Raw genomic sequence first — 24,526 nt, forward strand, 5'->3', positions numbered from 1 at the left:
TGAAGGCCATAACGTCCACCTATCACCTGATGATGAAGTTCCCGACCGAGAAGGGGATTGCCATAATGTTGGGAGACCAATCGATGGCAAGGATGTGCTACATCCAAGGCGTGGACGGGAAAGGAAAGGGAAAGATGGTGAGCACCATCTTCCAGCTCGGGGACAAGCTCCCGTGCAAGATAGAGGAAGGGGGCACCTTTGGAGAACTGGACCAGAGGGACGATGTCGAGCGTCGGAAGGTGGAGACACCGGTTGACCTCGTTCCCGTCATGTTGGATGACGCCAAGCCTGACCAAGTGGTCAAGGTAGGCGCCCAACTCCCGTCCGAAATCCGAACCCAGCTCATAGCCTTCCTCCGCGAGTTCAAGGACGTCTTCACGTGGACACACGCAGACATGCCGGGGATCGACCCCGAAATAATGGTCCACCGCCTCAATGACGACAAGAGGGTGACCGAGCGCGTCCAACCATGATGGGCGTTCAGTGGAGAGAGGTACCAAGCCATTGGTGAAGAAGTTGACAAACTTCTCGCCGCCGACGTCATCAGGTAGGCGGAACACCCCAAGTGGGTGTCCAATGTCGTTATGGTTAAGAAGCCAAACGGGAAGTGGCGGATTTGTATCGATTACAAAGACCTCAACAAGGCCTGCCCGAAAGACAGCTTCCCTCTCCCGAGGATCTAGCAGCTCGTGGACGCCACAGTGGGCCACGAGTTGCTAAGCTTCATGGACGCCTACTCAGGCTACAATCAGATCCGCATGCACGAGCTGGATCAGATCAAGACCACCTTTGTTACGAACCGCGGACTTTACTGCTACAAGGTCATGCCCTTTGGCCTCAAAAACGCGGGAGCCACGTATCTAAGGTTGGTGAACCGAATGTTCGCCAATCAAATTGGAAAAACGATGGAGGTCTACGTGGACGATATGATTGTCAAAAGCCTCAAGGCCCACGACCACGTTCGAGACCTCGGGGAGATGTTTACGATCTTGCGGCGCTACAAGATGAAGCTCAATCCCAATAAGTGTGCTTTTGGGGTTGATTCCGGAAAATTCCTGGGCTACATGGTGAGCCGCCGCGGGATTGAAGCTAATCCCGAGAAGATTAGGGCGATCTTAGTGATGAGGTCGCCACAGAAAGTCAAAGAAGTACAAAGTTTGACGGGAAGGCTCACCGCCTTAACGCGATTCGTTTCCAAGGCAACCGATAGGTGCCAACCATTTTTCAAGGCATTAAAGAAGACCGACGGATTTGTGTGGACAGAGGAGTGCGAGGAGGCTCCCCCCCGTTCCTCGCAAAATCGAAGGATGGCGAGACCTTGTATATCTATCTCGCGGTGACCGACAGGGCCATGAGCGCGGTTCTGATACGCGAAGAAGACAAGGTGCAATGGCCGATTTACTATGTTAGCAAGGCGCTTCTCGATGCCGAAACTCGATACCCAGAAATCGAGAAATTGTCCCTCGCCCTTGTCACGAGCGCGAGGAAACTTCTCCCCTACTTTCAAGCGCACCCGATCGTGGTGCGTACGGGACACCCCATTGAGAAGGCCTTGCAAAAAGGGACCTCGTCTCGGATGGCCATATGGTCCCAAGAGCTGGGCGAATATGGGGTCGAGTTTCAACTGAGAACCGCTATCAAAGGCCAGGCCCTCGCCGATTTTGTGGCCGAATTCACCAACGCACCCTCAACTGACGAAGGCAGCAAAGGCGGTGAGAACGAGGGAGACAAGGAGAATGACCACGACGGGTCGTCAAAGAAGAGGACCAACGACCCGATAGGGCCGGTCTGGGACTTGCACGTGGATGGCGCGTCAAACGCCCGGGGGGCTGGCGCCGGCGTTGTGCTCACAAATCCCGATAGGGAAAAACTGAGATACACCCTGCGATTCGAGTTCAAGGCTTCCAACAACGAGGCAGAGTACGAGGCTCTAATCGTTGGCTTGGAATTGGCAAACAAGCTAGGCGTCCAAAACCTGCGCATCCACTGTGACTCGCAGTTGATTGTGAACCAGGTCAAGGGCGACTACACAGCCAAAGAGCCTAACATGATCGCATATTTGTCAAAGACCCAGAAAAATCTGGAGGCCCTGTCGTGGTTCGAGATAGTCCAAGTTCCCCGAGAGGCGAACATTGACGCCGACGCCCTGGCATGAATTGCGTCCGAGATAGACGAGGAGGGGGAAGGTAGCGTCCCAATAGAAGTGCCAACTCGACCCTACGTCTCGAGAGGCGACGTAGGGGTAGTCGACGCAACTCTGTCCCCCTCATGGATGACGCCACTCGTGGAGTATCTCAAGCGAAGAGTCATCCCTGAAGACAAAGAATGGGCCAGAAAGCTGAGAAGCTTAGCGCCGAAATATGCAATGAGGGAAGACAACTTGTTCAAGAGAGGATACTCCATGCCCCTTCTCCGATGCCTGACCGAAGTCGAGGCAAAGAAAGCGCTCCGCAAGGTGCACGAAGGGGTGTGCGGAAACCATGCCGCCGGACAATTATGGCACTAAAGCTACTAAGACTCGGATATTTTTGGCCTACCTTGAAAAAGGACTCCCACGAGTGGGCCAAAAAATGCGACAAATGCCAAAGGTTCGCCCACTTACCGCGCCAAGCACCGGCCCCTTTATGCCTGATCATTGTGCCACGACCCTTTGCAAAGCGGGGGATCGATCTCATCGGCGAGCTACCTGCGGCCCCGAGGCAATACAAGCACGCGATCGTGGCTATCGACTACTTCACGAAATGGGTAGAGGCCGAACCGTTAGCAAAGATCACCGAGGTGAACACGACAAGCTTCATCTGGAAGAACATTGTCTGCCGCTTCGGGATCCCCGCGTCGATTGTGACCGACAACGGAAAGCAATTCGATAATACGCTCCTCCGGGACATGTGCGAACAGTTGGGCATCAGCAAGACTTTCTCTTCTCCCCGTCATCCTCAAGCCAACGGTCAGGTCGAGGCGGTCAACAAGACAATCAAAGAGAACCTGAAGAAGAAGCTGGAAGAAAGAAAGGGGGCTTGGGCCGAGGAGCTTCCCATGGTCTTGTGGGCATACTGAACCACCGCGCGAAACGTGACCGGAGAAACCCCTTTCGCTCTCGCGTTCGGCGTCGAGGCCGTGGTACCCGTCGAGACCAAGCTGCCAACCTTGCGCATCGAGGAGTATGAAGAAGCCGCCAACGATGAAACAATCAGGCTCGAGTTGGACCTCATAGACGAGAAAAGGGCGGACGCACTCTCCCGCCTTGCCGCGCAGAAGAGAAAGGTCGAAAAGTACTACAATTCCAAGGTCAAGCTGCGGAAGTTCGCCGACGGAAGCCTCGTCCTTAGAAGGGTGTTCCAAAACACCAAGGTGCAGGGAGCGGGAGTCTTGGGCCCACCTGGGAAGGCCCATATCGCGTACGCCGAGCCATCCACAACGGCACGTACGAGCTCGAGAACCTAGAAGGGCTCGTGTTCACCCACCCTTGGAACACGAAGCATCTGTTGTCGGTCGTTTTCAGAAAACCCGAGACGCCAAGAAGGCACGTCGCTCAAAGGGCCGATGGTCAGGCCGGAGGTCCTGAAGAGCGGCAAATCTTCAAGCCCTCGCCCAAACTCCTGATTCCTCGAGTCGAGCCTTGAGTCAATCTCCTCGAGTTGAGCTTCGCTCCTTGAGTCGAGCCTTGAATGGTTCCTCGAGTCGAGCCTTTAAATGTTCCTCGAGTCGAGCCTCGAGTCATTTTCGAGTCGAGCCTCGAGTCATCCTCGAGTCACTCCTCGAACCAAGTCGTTAGTCGCTCTCGCCGGGCCGAGCCTTGCTCCTCGAATCGAGTCACTCTCATCAAGTAGAGAGCTTCATATTTCACATGAGAAGAATGACATTCGAAGGCCCGCAAGAACCCGGCAAGACGAGCCGCCCACTACGCACGCAACGCGCTGCGCCGGCCAGCCGAGCAGCAAGCAGCGCGCCGCGCCGGCCAGGCAGCGCGCCGCGCCAGTCAAGGCACCCTGCGCCGCGCGTCCTGCGCCGCGCGTCCCGCGCCGCGCCCGGTGACCCGCGCGCCGCGCCCCCTGCGCCGCGCGCCGCGCGTTGTGCGCCGCCCTTTGTGCGCCGCGCGCGGCGTGCGCCTCCACTTGATGCCACACGCATTCCTAGTCCCACATGGACGAAAAAGGGACCTTCTAAGGCTCCCAAACACCTATAAATACCCTCTCTCATTGAGGGGAAAGCCATCCCAAGATATCCCAAAATATCCAATAATTCTCTTCATCTCTTATCGACGCGCTCGATTTCTCTGCTTCTCTGGATGCCATATTTGGCCTGAAGCAGGTTCTCTTCTCTCTCCCTCGTTCTCAAAGGTCCCGAAGCACTCACGGGAACTTCCCAGACGTCGCTCCCTTTGACCGAACGTTCTCCGGTGCTCAAGCACGCCCCTAGGGTTCTCAACTAGAGCTACCCTTGCGCGTCTAACACGCTAGACGCGTACGCGATCTCCGAAGTTCTGAGACGCTGCCGAGGACTCCTCGCGCCCCGTTTCCTTCGTCGAGCACGCCTCTTCACCAAGGCTCCACGCCTCATACTGCGTCACACACGCTTGAACTACGTTCTGACCTGATCCCACGCACGGGTACGTAGGCAGCCGACAACCAAGGCACGGTCACTCATCCTCCTCACCCCCTACCTCTCCCGAGAGGCGGGCTGATCGGAGAGAACCCTAGCTCGAGACTATCGAGATCACACTCTTGGCCCGGGTGCGATCACTTGGTCCGGCCTTGGATCGAACCGCCCGAGGTTTTAAATAGTTGTTCATTTTCGTGCGACAACATTTTGGCGCTAGAAGGAGGGCACTTCCCGACCTATTCAGCCCGAAATCCCTTCTATTCATCTTCTTCTTTTCTTCTGCGAACTCAACCTTCTCGAACTTGAGAAACGATGAGTAGCCAACCACCCGTACGTTCTGAGGGCGCAAACAACCCCAAAAACGTCGCTAAAACCAAGAAATACTTCTTGCGCTCCCGAGCGCATGGTAACGAAGAGTCGCTCCACGAAGAGAGCTCGACCCGCTCACCATCTCCATCTCCTGATAGCAGGGACAACCGCATCACGGAGTTGGAGGAGAGTATCCGCCGACTGAAGGCGAGGAACGCAAGGTATCACCGCCAACTGGCTGCGAAGCAACCTATGCGTGACACGACGATCCCCAACGGGGATCCTGAGAACCTCAACGAGGAAAGCCGCGACCCTGATTATGAGGATACTGGTGACTCGGAGGATGTCGAGACTTCTCTCACGAAGGACGGGGGACTCCCCGCCGTGTTTGAAGCCGGTCCGTCGAATCCCTTACCCCGAACAGGCGATGCGCCGGTAGCTTCTCAAGAGGGGAATTCTCGACGTTCGGTCCTCGACCGACTAGGTCCGAGGGAAAATGTTGCGGAAAGTCAGGGCGCGCGGAGAGCGCACCGCCGCAAGCAGAGCCGGCGCCTCCGTACGGCCAGCCCTGATCTTAGGGACCACCTCACTGCTCAACGCATTGGGCGTGGCAATGATCTGAGAGAGCGACTCAGCTCTAGACCCAACATCCCGCTGGCAGCCCCAACTAACGGGAACCGCCGCGCAGGACAGGGGTCTAACGAGAGGCTGCAGGTGACTCCTCCCGATCAAGGGGTTACTCCAACAACCGGTCTCGATGTGGTCACTATGATCCACAACCTTCGAAATGAGGTACGAGATCTCCGAGAATACGGAATAGGTGGAAGTGCCTACGGAGTCGTTGAGGAGAACTCATCGCCTTTCACTACTCAGATATTGGCTGAGGTTTGTACGGGGAATTTCAAGCTCCCGAACCTCGCTCCCTATGATGGGAAAGCAGATCCTGCTTACCACATCCAGCACTATGAAACCTGGATGACGATGCAGGGTGTTTCTCCTGGTGCCATGTGCCAAGCCTTTAGTTTGACCCTCGCCGGACCCGGCTTTGAGTGGTTCAAAAACTTAAGACCAGGAAGCATCCACTCGTTCAAAGACCTGAAGGACATGTTCCTGGCACGGTTCGCTACGTCTATGGTCCAAAAGAAGACCAAGATGTACCTGTGGTCAATCAGGCAAGAGAGTGGCGAGTCTCTTAGACGATACCTCGCCCGATTCACAGAAGAGTCAAACAAGGTCGACCGCTTTGACGACAGTGACACGATTGCCGCTATCATAGAAGGCTTGCGCACGAGTGACTTCCTCAAGTCTGTCGTCGGCCGTGTCCCTTCCACCATGGCCGAGTTAATGACTCGAGCTAAGACCTTCATGGGAGTCGAAGATTACCTCGACGGACGCAAGAGCACTACTCAAAGCTCTCGCCGTCGAGAAGAACCTATCCGCGAGCAGAACGAACCTCGTAAGAGGCGAAACAAGGGGAACCAGGTTCCTAGCAACCAACCCCCTGTACCTCAGAAACCGCGACTTGCGGAAAACTTCAAAGGGTACTCGTCGTTCACGCCGCTGAACACGGCGCCGGAAAGGATCTTGGCTCTGGCACGTGACAAGTTCACGCCCCCGGCTCCAATGAAGAAGGATCCCGCAACTCGCGATCGGTCCAGGTATTGTGAGTTCTATCGGGAATATGGTCATTTGACCTCGGAATGCTACAACCTCAAAAGGCAAATCGAGACTCTGATCCAACGGGGCGAGCTGAAGGAGTTCGTGTTGCGCATGATTGGCGCTGCGGGCCCCACCGCGAACAGACAGCAGTCTGGTCAAGGAGGAGGAGCAGCTGCCTCTGCCAACCAAACCCCGGCTACTGCCAACACCAACCCACAACTGCACGTGGTAACCACCATACTGGGAGGTCCACAAGATGGGGATTCAGCCCGTCAACGGAAGAAATTCCTTAGGGCCGTGTCTCAGGAAGACGCTGCTATGCACGTCAACTTCACATATGAAGAACCTCCGTCCGTGCCTCACGAGACGATGTATTTCACCAATGAAGAGGCCAAGCGAGTTGTGCATCCGCACAATGACGCGATCGTGCTCAAAGCCCAAGTGGCCAATAACTTGGTGAAAAGGGTTCTCATCGATAACGGCAGCGCTGCCGACATAATTTTCAAGTCCACCCTAGAGCGCATGAAGCTCGGGGGGCTGCGCCCGACTCCGACCCAAACGCCATTGTTTGGGTTCACTGGGGAAAAGGTCATGACCGAGGGCATCATCGACCTGCCGGTCACCTTTGGGACCCCTGGAGGAATTGAAGCCGTTCACATGGTCCCATTCCTAGTGGTCGATCAAGAGTCGCCCTACAACTTAATCATTGGGCGACCCACGTTGAACCGGCTGAGGGCAATCACTTCCACGTATCACCTACTGGTGAAGTTCCCCACCGAAGGGGGAATTGGCATCATGGCTGGAGACCAATCCCAAGCCAGAATATGCTACGTGCAAGGAGTTGATGGCAAGTCCGTGGGAAAAGCGGTCAACACAATCTTCCAACTGGAAGACAATTACCCATGCAACCTAAGGGATGCAAGGAAGTTCGGAGAACTTGACCCCCGCGATGAAATCGAAAGACTTAAAGTGGAAACCTCCGATGATCTTGTGCCAATCGTCCTGGACGAGTCGAAGCCTGATCAAGTTGTAAAAATCGGCACCCGACTTCCACTCGCCATCAAAACTCAGCTTACCGCCTTCCTTAGGGAGTTCAAGGATGTTTTTGCATGGACTCATGCGGACATGCCCGGAATCGATCCCGAGGTAATAGTGCACCGACTGAACGATGACCCAAAGGTCGCCGAAAAAGTGCAGGCTAGACGAACGTTCAACCCAGAGCGATACCTGGCCATAAATGAAGAGGTCGAGAAACTCCTCACCGCAAACTTCATTCGAGAGGCTAAGTACCCCAAGTGGGTCGCCAACGTGGTAATGGTAAAAAAGCCCAACGGGAAGTGGCGAATTTGTATAGATTACAAAGATCTTAACAAAGCCTGCCCTAAGGATTGCTTTCCACTCCCGCGCATCGAACAACTGGTGGACGCCACTGCCGGCCATGAACTCCTAAGCTTCATGGACGCCTATTCAGGCTACAACCAAATTCGAATGCACGAGCCCGATCAAATTAAGACGACCTTTGTCACTGATCGAGGTCTCTACTGTTACAAGGTCATGCCTTTCGGCCTTAAGAACGCGGGAGCAACATACCAACGCTTGGTAAATCGGATCTTCGCCGATCAAATCGGCAAGACGATGGAAGTGTACGTGGACGACATGCTCGTTAAAAGCCTACTGGCAACTAATCACGTACGCGACCTTAGGGAGATGTTCACAATCCTCCGCCGATATAAAATGAAGCTCAACCCCAACAAATGCGTATTCGGGGTTGAATCCGGAAAGTTCCTCGGTTATATCGTCAGCCGACGAGGCATAGAAGCGAACCCGGAAAAAATCAAGGCACTCCTTGAAATGAAGTCGCCACGACGAGTCAAAGAAGTGCAAAGCCTGACCGGTCGGATTGCCGCTCTGACACGCTTCGTGTCTAAAGCCACCGACAAGTGTCAACCGTTCTTCAAAGCTCTAAAGAAGACGGACGGCTTTGAGTGGACGGACGAATGCGAAAGTGCCTTCCAAGAAATGAAGGCTTACTTTGGGTCCCCACCATTCCTCTCTAAACCAAAAGAGGGCGAGACGCTGTACGTGTATCTCGCCGTCTCTGAAAGAGCTGTAAGCGCCGTCCTTGTCCGCGAAGAGAACAAGGTCCAATGGCCAATCTACTACGTAAGCAAGGCCTTACTCGACGCGGAAACACGCTATACCGAGATTGAGAAACTTTCTCTGGCTCTCGTAGCGGCAGCTAAGAAGCTACGACCGTACTTCCAAGCTCACCCAATTGCGGTGCGAACTGAGCATCCAATCGGTAAAGCTCTTCAAAAGGGAACGTCGACTCGCATGGCGATCTGGTCCCAAGAATTGAGCGAGTACGGGATTGAGTTCCACCCAAGAACGGCTATAAAGGGGCAGGCCTTAGCCGACTTCGTGGCAGAATTCTCCTACGCTCCCGATATGGGAAGAGCGGAAACTGACTTAAACGATAACGAGCTAACTCGGAAAAGGAAGGTAGACCCAACGGGTCCCATCTGGGAGTTATACGTAGACGGAGCATCTAATGCTCGGGGGGCTGGCGCCGGAATAATCCTAATTAACCCCGATGGGGAAAAGCTGCGATATGCCCTCCACTACGGCTTCCAAGCCTCCAACAATGAAGCTGAATACGAAGCGCTCATTGTAGGGATAGAGCTAGCACAGAAGCTCGGCTCCCATAACCTGCGAATACACTGCGACTCGCAGTTGATCGTAAACCAGGTTAAGGGAGATTACATCGCCAAGGAGCCCAACATGGTCGCATACCTGGCTAAGACGAACTCCAAACTCGAGGCCTTCTCTTGGTTCGAGATTCACCAAATCCCGAGAGAACAAAATTCGGAGGCTGATGCGCTTGCTCGCCTCGGATCTGGCATCGACGAAGACGGATTGGGGACTGTGCCCATTGAATCTCTCCCACGACCATCCGTCTCCCGAGACGAAGTCGGGACCATAGAAGTGGCATCTCAGCCCACTTGGATGGACTCAATTGTCGAGTTTTTGCGAAGAGGGGAACTCCCCGAAGACCGCAAGGAAGCCGATAAACTGAGGGCCTTAGCATCCAAATACACGCTCTGTGAGGGCACGCTCTATAAGCGCGGTTACTCGACACCGCTGCTCCGATGCCTCGATAGCGTTGAGTCGACCAAGGTCCTCCGCGAAATCCATGAGGGCATCTGCGGAAACCACGCCGCTGGAACTTCCCTTGCGCTCAAAGCGCTTAAGCAAGGCTATTTCTGGCCTTCCATGAAGCGAGATGCTTATGAATGGGCAAGGCGTTGCGATAAATGCCAGCGCTTCGCGGAAATTCCGCGACAGCCCCCGACCCCGTTAAGCAGCATCGTTGTCCCACGTCCCTTTGCTAAGTGGGGCGTGGACATCATTGGCAAGCTCCCTAGAGCGCCAAGGCAATACGAGTACGCCATTATCGCCATCGACTACTTCACTAAGTGGGTAGAGGCCGAGCCGCTTGCCAGAATAACTGAAGCAAACACGACGAACTTCATCTGGAAGAACATCATATGCAGGCACGGTATCCCCGCCTCGATTGTGACTGACAACGGGGCACAATTTGACAACGCGCGAGTAAGAGATCTCTGCGATCAACTGAAGATCAGCAAGACCTTCTCCTCGCCGCGACATCCTCAGGCCAACGGCCAAGTCGAGGCAGTCAACAAGACTATCAAGAGCAACCTGAAAAAGAAGCTCGAAGACAAGAAAGGCGCCTGGGCCGATGAATTACCATTCGTCCTATGGGCGTATAGGACAACCGCGCGAAACGCCACCGGCGAGACGCCATTCTCCCTTGCATATGGGGTCGAGGCTGTGGTTCCAATTGAAACCGAGATACCCACGTTCCGAGTCGACACGTTCGACGAAGCGGAAAACAACGAGGCCATGCGCCTTGAGTTGGACCTGATCGACGAAAAGAGGGCGGAAGCATTCCGACGCCTCGCCGCACAGAAACGCAAGGTCGAAAGCTACTACAACTCCAAAATCAAAAGGCGAACCTTTGCCGTCGGAAGCCTTGTCCTCAGACGAGTGTTCCAAAACACACAAGTCCAAGGCGCCGGCGTCCTAGGCCCAAACTGGGAAGGCCCTTACAGAGTCCGCAAAGTCATTCACGACGGGACATATTACATCGAGCACACGGACGGGACTCCGATTCGCCACCCGTGGAACGCGGAGCACTTGAGGCAGTACTATCAGTAGCTAGCGTCCCCCGCCTTTTTATCGCTTTTATTTCCATTTTCAAATAAGGCCTACGAGCCAATGTTTTAGGATTTAAATTTTCTCGCAAGTTTTTTTTCGCAAAAGTAATAAAACTCAAGTTTTCCATTTCAATTTCGTTTTATGCAAGTTTTCTGGTTATGAACAATTAACTCTTAACCCAAAAAACTTGGGGGGGCTAGCTAGGGTAAGGAAACTCTCAAAAGAACACGCTCCACCAAAAAAATAACCTAAGACGCCTACATGGCGCACGTAAGTCGCGTAAAGGCGTAGCCCGTAAGACGCGTAAAGGCGCAACCCGTAAGATGCCTACATGGCGCAACCCAAGACGCCTACATGGCGCACGTAAGTCGCGTAAAGGCGCAACCCGTAAGACGCCTACATGGCGCAACCTAAGACGCCTACATGGCGCACGTAAGTCGCGTAAAGGCGCAGCCCGTAAGACGCCTACATGGCGCAACCTAAGACGCCTACATGGCGCACGTAAGTCGCGTAAAGGCGCAGCCCGTAAGACGCCTACATGGCGCAACCTAAGACGCCTACATGGCGCACGTAAGTCGCGTAAAGGCGCAGCCCGTAAGACGCCTACATGGCGCAACCTAAGACGCCTACATGGCGCACGTAAGTCGCGTAAAGGCGCAGCCCGTAAGACGCCTACATGGCGCAACCTAAGACGCCTACATGGCGCACGTAAGTCGCGTAAAGGCGCAGCCCGTAAGACGCCTACATGGCGCAACCTAAGACGCCTACATGGCGCACGTAAGTCGCGTAAAGGCGCAGCCCGTAAGACGCCTACATGGCGCAACCTAAGACGCCTACATGGCGCACGTAAGTCGCGTAAAGGCGCAGCCCGTAAGACGCCTACATGGCGCAACCTAAGACGCCTACATGGCGCACGTAAGTCGCGTAAAGGCGCAGCCCGTAAGACGCCTACATGGCGCAACCTAAGACGCCTACATGGCGCACGTAAGTCGCGTAAAGGCGCAGCCCGTAAGACGCCTACATGGCGCAACCTAAGACGCCTACATGGCGCACGTAAGTCGCTTACATGGCGCAACCCAAGATGCCTACATGGCGCGATTTGAGACGCCCACGTGGCACAATCCGGCACACGTAACACACCTACGTAACATGGCTGACTCGCAGTTGAAAACACTTAAGAACGCAAACCATCCAAGTGAGTGGCGTGTTTGGATAAGTATCCTGCCGAGACAAAAGGATGGACAAAATCATTGACGCAAACAAGTGACCGTCCATGCATGCCATAGAAGATAAATGTGCGAAAACACTCATAAAAATAAATGAATAACTCCTCATAAAAGAAAGGGGCAACTGCCTCAAAACCTAGAAAGCATGCGCTAAGACAAGTGCGCTAAAGGGAAATATCCTAGTAAGCAAGCGCTAAGACAAGTGCGCTGAACGGAAAAACCTAAAAAGCACGCGCTAAAACATTTGCGCAGGAAAAATAAAGAAAGAAAACGGTCACTCGGCGGGATCGTCGCCCACAGGGTCGGCCCCGTCGAGTGGTGGGAAAAGCGAGTCGAAGAAGTCGAAGGTGACCCCCCGAGAAACATTCTCGGCAGCCGTGGCGTCCCGACACTCCACCGCCGCTGCATGCCTTGCCTCCTCGACTCCGACATCAAAGTCGTCCTGAAGGTCGGACGCAAGCTGCTCCGCCGCGGCTTTCTCCTCGGTGACCCGAACCACCTCATCCGCCAAGGAGTCGCGCTTACGCTCCGCACGAACACGGGCAGCCTCACTCGATGTAAGCTGGCCCTGAAGAATGCCAACTTCTTCTGTGCGCGATTCCAACTGACGTCGAAGGTCCCGTGCTTCGCTCCGGAAGACCTCCGTCGACCGAGTCGCCACCTCAAGGGCTTGACGTTCCGTCGTTAGCTCCTCAGCCATCTTCGCCACCGCCGCCTGAGCACGGTCGTATTTGCCGCGGGTAACTCCCAATTCCACGCGAGCCTCTTGAAGCTGCTCGCGGAGACTCGCAAACTCCGCCTTTGAGTGAGAACCTCGCTCGGCGTGGGCCAGCTGAGACTTCGCTTGAGCAAGCTCCTCCTGGGCGCGGCTCATCCGCCTGATGAGGTCGTGAAGGATCTTCTCGCCCCGGGTCGCTCGAGCGAGCACCTGAGAAGGCAAAAAGACAGTTTAGCAAAAGACAGATTCATCGCAAGCGAGGCAAGGGAAACTCACTCTCTGTGCATCGGAAACGCCGTGACGAAAGAACTCCACGTCACTGCTGGCCACAACGCTCTTCCACATCTTCATCGAAGATTGAGCAAGGGCCAGGGAACACTCCCCCCTAACCTCCGCGGCCTCCACGTCGACCATCGAATTCACGCGCTTAGAGTCCGAAGACGTGTCTGGCAAAGCCGAGGAGGAAGGTCGCTTCAAAGAAGCGCGAGGACCGCTCTCCGCCCGATGATCGGTATCGAGTTTCTCCCGACCATCCCGCGCAGCAATCCGACGACGAACCGCCGCCAACGACTTCGGGTCCCGGGAAGCCTTCGCTAGACGAGCCCGAGCCCTCGCCCTAGCCGAAGAGACTGCAAAAGCGACAAAGTCAAAACCTTGAGCTAAAAACAAAAGCAAAAGTACGAAACGCCAACATACCTTGAGGATCGCCGCTCGAGAGAGATGATGCGGCACTCGGGGCACCCTCGGTCCGCTGAGGAAACGGCGGGAACCACCCAGTGGAAGCCATCAGCTCAGGAGAACGAAATCGTTCAACGGCTTTCCGAGCTTCCGACATTCCCCGGATCTCCTTCACAAAGTCGAGATCGTCGGCCCCCTCGTTAGCGGGAAACTCGGACAAGGGGCCGAACCGGAGCGGCGCATCACCAAAAGCCTCCGCCGAGACCCACACCCACGGTCGTCGATTGTACTTCTCCGAATCGATGATCAGCTTAGTATTCCGTCGATCCCGGGCCACAAAGAAACTGGGTTGCCCGGGCGCAGGAAAGACCGCGATGAGATTGCGAAAATCACTCACGGTCATCACCCGCTCGGTCTGGCAATGCCACTCCATGTGACACATCGCCACCATGCGGTAGAATGCCGGGCTCATCTGACATGCGTGCACCCCCAGACGGGCGAGAAGCTGCTGAACGATGGGTTGAAACGGCAGCCGCAACCCGCAGTTAAGACTCGCAACTGAAACTGCGGCGAAACCACGACGAGGCCGGAAAGGACGGTCATCCTTTAAAGGACGGAGAAGCGCCACGGATGACGGAATGGCAAAAGCCTCCCGGAGACCGACGAATGTCCGGTAGGTAAGCGTGCTCGAAGCATCGACCCCCGAACAATCGAAGTCCTCGGGAACAGCAAGGCCCTCCTCGGGATACCACTCCGTCCTGGCAAGCGACCTCGCCGATACCAACGCCTCCGCGTCAGGAGTCTCGGGCTGAGAATCCCCTGGCTCCACGGAAGGGTCCCTGCCCTCCGACACGACCGCGGCAGCTGCCGACGATACCTCGGGACACTCCGATGCGAGGCCTTCGGCCCCCGGACATGTCTCTGACTCACCTCCGGGATCTTCAGACTCGGGACCAAAGTCGTCCACGCAGTCTATCTCGTCGAGAACCGACTCTAGCGGAGTCACCGCATCCGCGTCCGTAACATCTCCCGGCGCGCCTTGAAAGCCCAAGTCGGACTGCGGCACGTCGAGGCGAACTTTGTCACGGACCCCCCCGCCAACTAAGTTGATCACGAGGCGAGGGGCAGGCTCCCCGGACGCGGGACGATCAAACTCCCCGCCTGTACCGCGCCCAGTTGGCGCGCACCCTTCGAGAGGCTGAGCAGCGGGCACGGTCGCACCCAGTTCGCCTTCCTCCAACCACTGCTCTACTCCGCTTGGATTTTCTTCCACGTGCAAAGGGACTTCCCTTAATCCCGCGAAGAGATCATCCTCTGCGTGTTCAGAACACTGAAACAAGAGAGAGAAATCAATCTCGAGACTCTCAGCTGAGAAAAGGGGAGGGACACCCATAATGCAAGCGTAAAAAAAAGAAAACAAGCGTAAGAAAAGAGAAAAAATAAAGTGAGGAATAAAGGGAAGGGGGGAGGTCTATTTATAGACTTCTAGGGCGGTAGGAGTCGAAATCCTACTCCCACAAGGTGCAAAATCGGAGTAGAAACTCCAAAAAGTCGGAGTTCTCCCGCGCAAAGCGAACCAGCCCCGCGCACGGGGCGCGCCGCGCGCCAAGCCCGCGCGCCGCGCGGGTCGCGCAGCACAGACCGCGCGCCGCGCCGTCCAGGGCGCGCGCCGCGCGGCCACCCCCTAAAAAAAAAAAAAAAAAAAAAAAAAAGAAAGAAAAAAGAGAAGAGGAAAAAACTTTCCTCGGGGTCACAAGGCACGGGAAACATTTTCCTCAAACACCCAACTAGAAGAACAAAAAGTTCATCGCTGGGACGCCTCCCGAACGACGAACTTGGGGGGCTAATGTTGTCGGTCGTTTTCAGAAAACCCGAGACGCCAAGAAGGCACGTCGCTCAAAGGGCCGATGGTCAGGCCGGAGGTCCTGAAGAGCGGCAAATCTTCAAGCCCTCGCCCAAACTCCTGATTCCTCGAGTCGAGCTTCGCTCCTCGAGTCGAGCCTTGAGTCAATCTCCTCGAGTTGAGCTTCGCTCCTTGAGTCGAGCCTTGAATGGTTCCTCGAGTCGAGCCTTTAAATGTTCCTCGAGTCGAGCCTCGAGTCATTTTCGAGTCGAGCCTCGAGTCATCCTCGAGTCACTCCTCGAACCAAGTCGTTAGTCGCTCTCGCCGGGCTGAGCCTTGCTCCTCGAATCGAGTCACTCTCATCAAGTAGAGAGCTTCATATTTCACATGAGAAGAATGACATTCGAAGGCCCGCAAGAACCCGGCAAGACGAGCCGCCCACTACGCACGCAACGCGCTGCGCCGGCCAGCCGAGCAGCAAGCAGCGCGCCGCGCCGGCCAGGCAGCGCGCCGCGCCAGTCAAGGCACCCTGCGCCGCGCGTCCTGCGCCGCGCGTCCCGCGCCGCGCCCGGTGACCCGCGCGCCGCGCCCCCTGCGCCGCGCGCCGCGCGTTGTGCGCCGCCCTTTGTGCGCCGCGCGCGCCGTGCGCCTCCACTTGATGCCACACGCATTCCTAGTCCCACATGGACGAAAAAGGGACCTTCTAAGGCTCCCAAACACCTATAAATACCCTCTCTCATTGAGGGGAAAGCCATCCCAAGATATCCCAAAATATCCAATAATTCTCTTCATCTCTTATCGACGCGCTCGATTTCTCTGCTTCTCTGGATGCCATATTTGGCCTGAAGCAGGTTCTCTTCTCTCTCCCTCGTTCTCAAAGGTCCCGAAGCACTCACGGGAACTTCCCAGACGTCGCTCCCTTTGACCGAACGTTCTCCGGTGCTCAAGCACGCCCCTAGGGTTCTCAACTAGAGCTACCCTTGCGCGTCTAACACGCTAGACGCGTACGCGATCTCCGAAGTTCTGAGACGCTGCCGAGGACTCCTCGCGCCCCGTTTCCTTCGTCGAGCACGCCTCTTCACCAAGGCTCCACGCCTCATACTGCGTCACACACGCTTGAACTACGTTCTGACCTGATCCCACGCACGGGTACGTAGGCAGCCGACAACCAAGGCACGGTCACTCATCCTCCTCACCCCCTACCTCTCCCGAGAGGCGGGCTGATCGGAGAGAACCCTAGCTCGAGACTATCGAGATCACACTCTTGGCCCGGGTGCGATCACTTGGTCCGGCCTTGGATCGAACCGCCCGAGGTTTTAAATAGTTGTTCATTTTCGTGCGACAACAGCATCTACGGCAATATTACCAAAAAGAAGCCCGCCCTCACTTTCCCTATATGTTGTTGTTTTCATCTTATTTCCGGTTTTAGCAAAGACAATTTCAAATTTCAAGTAAGGCCAACGGCCTGGGAATGTAATTTTCAACTATTTTGACATGGTAATTGGATTACATTTCACTTCAAAACCTTTATCCTATAGTATTATAATTTATAGTCTCCTCTACGAGTACGCAAGAAACTCGGGGGACTAATGAGGGTAACAGGTACACATTTTTCGCGCGACGCACTCGCGCGATTCCACGTTTCACGCACCGAGAGGTAGCAAAATACCTATAAGTCGGATCCGCGCACCAGACCTCCGACCCTACGCATCCTTTGTGCGACGCCCTCGCACGACTTGACGCTCAACGCACCGAGAGGTACCGAAACGGGGTTGGATCCGCACACCGGACCTCCGACCCCATGCATCTTTCACGCAACGCTCTCACGCGATTCCATACCTCGCATGCCGACAGGTAGCGGGGCGTCAACTGATCGCATCCGCGCACCGGACCGTTGATCTTGGCAGCCAAAACCCAAAACGTGATAAGCATACCGACATGTATCGCAGTCGTTGGGAACTACGCTCGCCTCAAGCCCGCTCTGGCGCACAACACGCAAGCCGATAGGTAGCGTACGTGCCGGCAGCTGGGCGCGATAGTCGTTCAGCTCGCACGCGCCGATAGGCAGCGAGTCACAAATGAACGGAAAAGACTCGCATCCGCCCGATGAAACTGATCTAGCCAGCATCCGCAGGAAACCTCGCCGCCAGGTGCGGCACTAAGCCGTGCAAACCGGTTACGCTAGATATAGTAAGCCGGGTTCGTAAGACACGCACCAATCGGATTGCACGAATCGGTTACGCTAAGCATAGTAAATCGAGAAAATAAGACTCACGATGGATCGGAAGAAGCTTTAACCAAAGCAAGTAATCTTGCATAAACAACCCAACGAAAAAGAAAACACAACGAATGTCAAACGAAAGAAATCATAACAAGTATCCAAAAGGAAACATAATGCAGGCGCTAAACAAGTGCGCTGAAGATCAAAATAAAGTCGACTACTCTGAGCCAAAGTCGATCTGCTCCTCATCATCCTCGGGGTGAGGGGCTCCCGACCCGTCAGTAGCGTCGCCGTCAGGCTGGCGGTTTGTCGATTGCGCAGCCTCCGCGGGGACCTGGGGACGCGGGTCGCTCGCCAGTGGCACATCGTCCAAAGGAGGAAACATAGCGTTGAAGAAGGAAAAGGTGGTCCCACGAGACACGTTCTCCTTCGCGGTCGTATCTCGGACTCGTACGGCCGCCGCATAACGAGCCTCTTCCAACGCTAGGTCCCAATCGTCCTCTAGGACCCCCTTGGATCGCACGGCATCGTCTTTTTCCTCGATGAGGGTCTGCATCTCCATCAGCAGGGAATCCCTCTCCCTCTCGGCTTTGACTCGAGAGATCTCGCTCGTCGATAGCCGAGCGTGGACGATGTTCAGCTCCTCGTCTCGGCTCGAGAGCGCCGCCTGGAGCTTCTTCGTCTCACCCAAGAAAGTGTCGGCGGCTTGCTCTGCCTTCTCTAGAGACGTCTGCGCCATCATGCGCTGTGATCTCTCGGCCACCAGTTCCTCGCGGGTCCGCCTCGACTCTTCCTCGAGCGCCTGAAACTCTTGGGCAGTCCGAACCCCCACTAGAGCGGCAGCGTGGTCGGCCGCCGCGCTCTCCATGTCTCTCTTCATGATTTGCATTCTCCAAAGTAAGTCCCAGAGGATGCGTTCACCTCGTTCTTGACACGCGAGCATCTGCAAAGGATGGTGGTGCACATATTATCATAACGAGTAGAAGGGTTGCATGTAGGTTAAACAAACGGGCCATACCTTTCGAGCATTGCGGACTCCGTTTTGGAAGTAATTGAGATCACTCATCGTCAGTAGACCCTTGAAGTCTCCCAGAGGGGTCTCGAGGATTCCCTGGGAACATTGGCCTCGCAGCTCCGCCGCCTCCGCTAGGAGCATCGAATCCATGCCATCTGACGCCGCCGACGTATGAGCCCGCTTGTGGCCGGAGGGCGAGCCGAGGGAGATTGACGGCGACGGTCGCTTTTTCGAAGAAATCGCCTCGTTCCTCGCCCGCATTGGTGATCCCCCACGGCGAGCCTCAACTCGGGAACGAGCCGCAGCCAGAGCTTCAGCAGTGGGTTCTACCCTCGACACTATCGCGCGCGAGCGATGCCGGACCATGGTATCTGCAAAAAAGGAAAAGGCGTCAGTCGGTTAGAATGCAACGATAAGCAATAATAACACAAAAGAATATATGTGGTTAATACCCCCCGCGTCGAGGAGGGGAACAGACGAACCCCCCACCTCGGACTCAGGGTTTTCCACGACCACCGCGCCGAATCCGGGTCGTTGGGGACCCTCATCGCCGGGCATGAACCACCCGGTGGTCGCCATAAGATCTGGGGACTTGAAAAGTGATCATTGTCGCCTCGAATCCGGTACCGCTCCGACCACGAGCGCGAGCTCGGAACTCTCGATGCCGTGATCGGTCGGAAAGTCGGCCGCGGGGCCGAAGGTGAGAGGCCCCGCCCCGAAGGCGGATTCGGATACCCACACCCAAGGGTAGCGGTGTTTGGAGGATAGCTTGGTGAGTATGGGAAATCGCTTGCGATGTTGAACCTTGTAGAAGCCGGGCTTCCCAGGAACGTCGTAGACGGATACAAGGTTCCTAATATCGTCGGCCGTCACGGCTCGCTTCGCTCGATGTAGCATCATGCAGCTCGTCACTCCATGCAGTTCGTCTTTCTTCTTTCTTCGAGAAACTCGAGCAACCACAAAAGTTTCTGTCACAAGAATCACTCGAGAGAGAAAGAAATTAGTGTGTGGATACTTTTAAACACGATGACTCAAGAACAAGTCTAAGAGTCGAAGAGCTAAACACTACGTCAAACGTGGACCTAGATGCCAAAACAAAAACGAAAAGAATTTAGAGAGAAAGAGAGGGAGAAGGGGCGGCCCAGTCTAGAGAGAGAAGCTCTCAATCTCTAAAACTTTGGAAAGAATAAACAATGAGAATGAAGCCTCTATTTATAGGGGAGGGTTACCTTCAATAAGGTAGTTTTCTCTTCTATAGAATATCACATATTCATGAGCAAATATTTCAATTTATCCTATTGAGTCCCACGGCCAAGACTTGCCAAGCATGTCCTTGGATTTGTTTCATCTTTTGTCTTGCTTTCTCCTTGCCTTGCATTGCCGAATTCCCTTATGCTTCTTGAAGCAAATTTGTATCCTCTTTTTCTTTTGGCAAGTATATTCATATATTAATGCACAAAATAATCTCCCTTTTTCTCATTGGGTTGGACGGCCAACAAGCTACTAGAAGGACTTTCTAGATGTTTCTTCATTTGTTCATGACAACATAAGAAAAGCCCATTAAGAATTTTCATGTAAAATTCTATGAAATGAAATTAATCCTCAAGGCCCAAATTTGTCAATATGGCCGAGTGGTTTAAATCATTTGTCATCATATAACAATGTCAAAAAATTTATTGACATTCATTTCGTCCTATTTCCAAAAAGACAAAATTACCCTTTAGACAATTTTCGTAAAACTTGCCTCGTTCTTGTTTTGACTTAGCTTCTAGTTCAACTATTCCTACTCGATATGATTTGTGATAGTGACCTGATGGATCCAAATGAACAAAGCTTGAGCTAAAATACTTCGACTCAAAAGTTCACAAACCTTTTCCAAGTTTAGCTTAATGTCAACTGACTTTACTAAAGAGTTGACACTGAGAATCTCTTGGTTCAAATGAATTTATTTTCTACTCAAGAATTCAAATAAATTGTGATGAGTGGATCCACTAAATATTATCTATGTTTACCCTTCATGAATATCATCAGCTAGTCGGGATTTATAAAATTACCATTTTACCCTTCTAGCTGTTATTTCCTCAACTCCTTTGTCACTTGTGAATAAGTTGGAAACAATGTATTGACGAGGAGCTAACAAGTCAGATTGCTTCATCCAAAAGAGTCATGACTCAATTTGGACACTGGCTAGTTCATTTATTCACATTCCAATGAACAAAGCATGAGGTGATATACTTTGCATTTCAACAATCTTGTACATGAATTCCATATCTATGAGAACTTCACAAAGTTACTCATGACATCTTCATAACTTAGTACTTCAACAATAGGTCTGGTTCAGAATCACATAGTGAATCCAAACTCTGACTTTCTCAAATGAGAATACGTAGGCTATTAAATAGCATATCTCATTAGGCTATGAAATGGCATATCTCATTTTAGGATTAAGGTAAGCATGATGCAATTCATACGTAGTGACCTCCAGACATAAAAGGTTAAATGGGTTGTTCTTATTCTGTCTTTAGAAGTGCACTGGTCAATTCAGTACCTTCGGAAGATACCTAGAAGAACTATAGAGTCTCAAACTCTCAATGTCCTATAACCAGACATCATAGATTCTCCTAACAATCATATTGGGATCAATAGTCCTTTGATCCTTAGATTGCGAACATATTGTTTTTAAGCAAACCATGAAGAGTTTGTTCATGCAAATTTACATTTGTCTCTTCATATGTTGTTAGGTTTGTTTATGGACTAAAGACTAAGGTTTTATCATAAAGCTTCAAACAGACAACGAAGAATGAATGAACGTTTCAACTTTTATTAATAAATAAGCAGTTACAAGCAAGAGTCTTCGTGAGACTATATTACATCAAATGTACATAAATAAAGACTACAACTCCTCTTGTGGGCACCATTGACAACAAACTCCCACATGACTTAAAGAAGATATGAGTAGTCCTTCATCCCTAATCCCTCCCGATGCTGGTCGAAGACCTTGTTCGCTATCGCCTTGGTGAATGGATCTGCTAGGTTGTCCACCGTTTAGATCTTCTTTAAGTCCACGTCTTCGCGCTGCATGATCTCTCGAATCAAATGGTATTTCTTCTCAATATGTTTAGAGCGCTTATGGCTTCAAGGTTCCTTTGAGTTAGTGACAACCCCACTATTAGCACAATAAAGGGTCATGGGCTCGTCGACGTTTGGAACGACTTCCAAACACTTAAGGAATTTTCTAAGCCATACATCCTCCTTGGATGCTTCACAAGCAGCCACATATTCTGCTTCCATTCAGGAGTCAGCAATGCAAAATTGCTTAATAGTCCTCCAAACAACAGCTCCACCGTTAAGGATGAACACATATCCCAAAGTGGATTTCCTGGAATCCTTATCCGCTTGAAAATCGGAGTCAGTATATCCCGTCATAGTCAGGTCAGTACCTGAATATGTAAGCATCAGGTTCCTAGTTCTTCTAAGATACTTAAGAACATGCTTAACAGCAATCCAGTGCTTAGGTCCAGGGTTGGAATGAAAAACGACTAACTACGCCATCTGCGAAGCAGATATCAGGTCTAGTGCAAAGCATAGCATACATGAGACTTCCTACGGCTGAGGCGTAACGAATTTTCCTCATGTCTTCAATCTCTTATGCAGTCTTGGGAGACTGGTCTTCAGAGAGTGAGACTCCATGCCTAAAGGGTGTTTGGCCCTTCTTGGAGTCTTGCATCGAGAAGTGATCCATCACCTTATCGATATAAGATGCTTGAGAGAGCGATAAAGTCCGGTTTTTTCGATCTCGAAAGATTTAGATCCCCAGAATGTACGCGGCTTCTCCTAGATCCTTCGTATCGAATAGCTTTGCCAACCAAACCTTAACCTCAGATAACTTACCCACATCATTACCTATGAGTAATATACCATCGACACATAGTACCTGAAACACAACTTTACCTTCGTCCATTAACTTGTAAACACATGGCTCATCTATTGACTCCTTGCTGAAGCTCTTCACAGTTTCATCGAATCTAATATTCCATGACCTGATGCTTTCTTTAATCCATAGATGGACTTAAGCAACTCACAAACATTGCTCTCTTGACCTTCTTCCACGAAACCGTCCGGTTTAGCCATATAAATGAGCTCGTCAAGATTGCCATTCAAGAAGGCAGTCTAGATATCCATTTGCCAGATCTCATAGTTGAGAGCTGCCGCTATGGATAGAAGTATGCGAATGGATTTAAGCATCGCGACTGGTGAGAAGGTTTCTTCATAGTCAACCCCTTCTTGTTGGGTATAACCCTTAACCACAAGTCGTGCTTTGAACGTCTCGACGTTCCCATCCGGACCCCTTTTCTTCTTGTATATCCATTTACACCCTACGGGTTTAATCCCTTCAGGAAGGTCTACAAGTTTCCAGACTTTATTGACATACATTGAGTGCATTTCAACTTTCATGGCGTCAAGGCAAAGGTTTGATTCAGAACAAGCCACCAATTGGCTATAGGAAACAGGGTCATCCATGTCAGAGACGGCTACGAGAGTGTCTTCACAAGACATGTACCTGTCAGGCTTTTGAGTAGTCCTCCCACTACGTCGAAGTACTACTTGACGAGATTCTGATGAGTTAGGTTGTGTTTCAGTTGGGGTAAGAACTGTTCTTATAGATGAGGTAGAAGCTTCATCACCCAACTTGTCTTCAAGCACAATTTTGCTTCTAGGTTTTACATCTTTCATAAAGTCCTCCTCAAGGAAACGAGAATTCGTGCTAACAAAAGTTTTGTCGTCCTCAGGACTATAGAATGTGAAACCTTTGGTTTCCTTTGGATATCCAACGAACAGACACAATTTTGACCTACTAGCCAACTTGCCAATCTTTTCCCTTAGCACGTGTGCAGGGCAACCCCAAATTTTGATGCGGCCAAGATTTAATTTCCGGCCAGTCCATCATTCATAAGGAGTACCCGGAACCATTTTAGATGGAAATTGGTTCAGAATGCAAGCGGCTGTTTCGAGGGCATATCCCCAAAAGGAAAGAGGGAGTGATGAGTAACTCATCATTGATCTAACCATCTCCATAAGAGTTTGGTTTCTTCTCTCTGACACTCCGTTTTGTTGAGATATGCCAGGTGCGGTATGCTGAAAAGTGCACCGCGCTATTTTTCTTGGCAGGAACGAGTTATGATCTGTCGGGCCTCCTCGGTATCCAAGCTAAGAGGTCTGGGCCCTGCCTTTATTCTCGGCGTGACTCATGAATAGGAAATTATAGAAGATTCAAGAGGCTAAGAAATTATAATAAAAAAAGAATTGAAGGAGTTTTTACCTTCTTCTTTAAGAAAGTCATCGAACTCTCCAGACATATGCTCAGCACCTTGATCGGATCAAAGGATTTTGATCTGTTTTCCAGTTTTCTTTTCCACTAAAGCCCTAAAGACCTTAAATACGTTAAAGGTCTCGGATTTGTGTTTGAGCGGATAGACAAAACTGTATCTTGAGTAATCATCGGTGAAGGTAACGAAGTATTCGTATCCTCCTCATGCCTGCTGATTGAGCGGACCACATACATCAAAATGTACTAGTTCCAGCAACTCAGTGGCTCTTCGATCTTTATCGGTGAAAGGTCGCTTAGCCATTTTTCCTTCTATGCAGGATTCACAAGTAGGTAGTAAACCTATTGCAGAGGCTTGGATTGGACCACCCCTCATAAATCTCTTAATCCTGTCTAGAATGATATAACCAAGTCTTAAGTGCTAGAGATATGTTGATTTTTATTAGATCGGAGGATTCATAAAGTTTGATCCTCTTTGGCTCCCTAACTAGATCATTATCTATTTCAGTGTCTAAAAGAGAAGGTTGCGTAGGATAGATGTAGAAAAGAGCATTCTTCATACATGCATCAGTGACAAAAGAAGTATCAAGAAACGGAATACGAATTCCATTCTTAATGAACTTTAAACAATAATCTTGCTCACGAAGACGAGCAACATATACTAAGTTCTTCCCAAAGGAAGCAACAAAA

This window comes from Urtica dioica, chromosome 1 (genome assembly GCF_054948205.1).
Source record: "Urtica dioica subsp. dioica isolate 48M chromosome 1, U.dioica_male_clone48M_v1_H2, whole genome shotgun sequence".
NCBI lineage: Eukaryota > Viridiplantae > Streptophyta > Magnoliopsida > Rosales > Urticaceae > Urtica > Urtica dioica.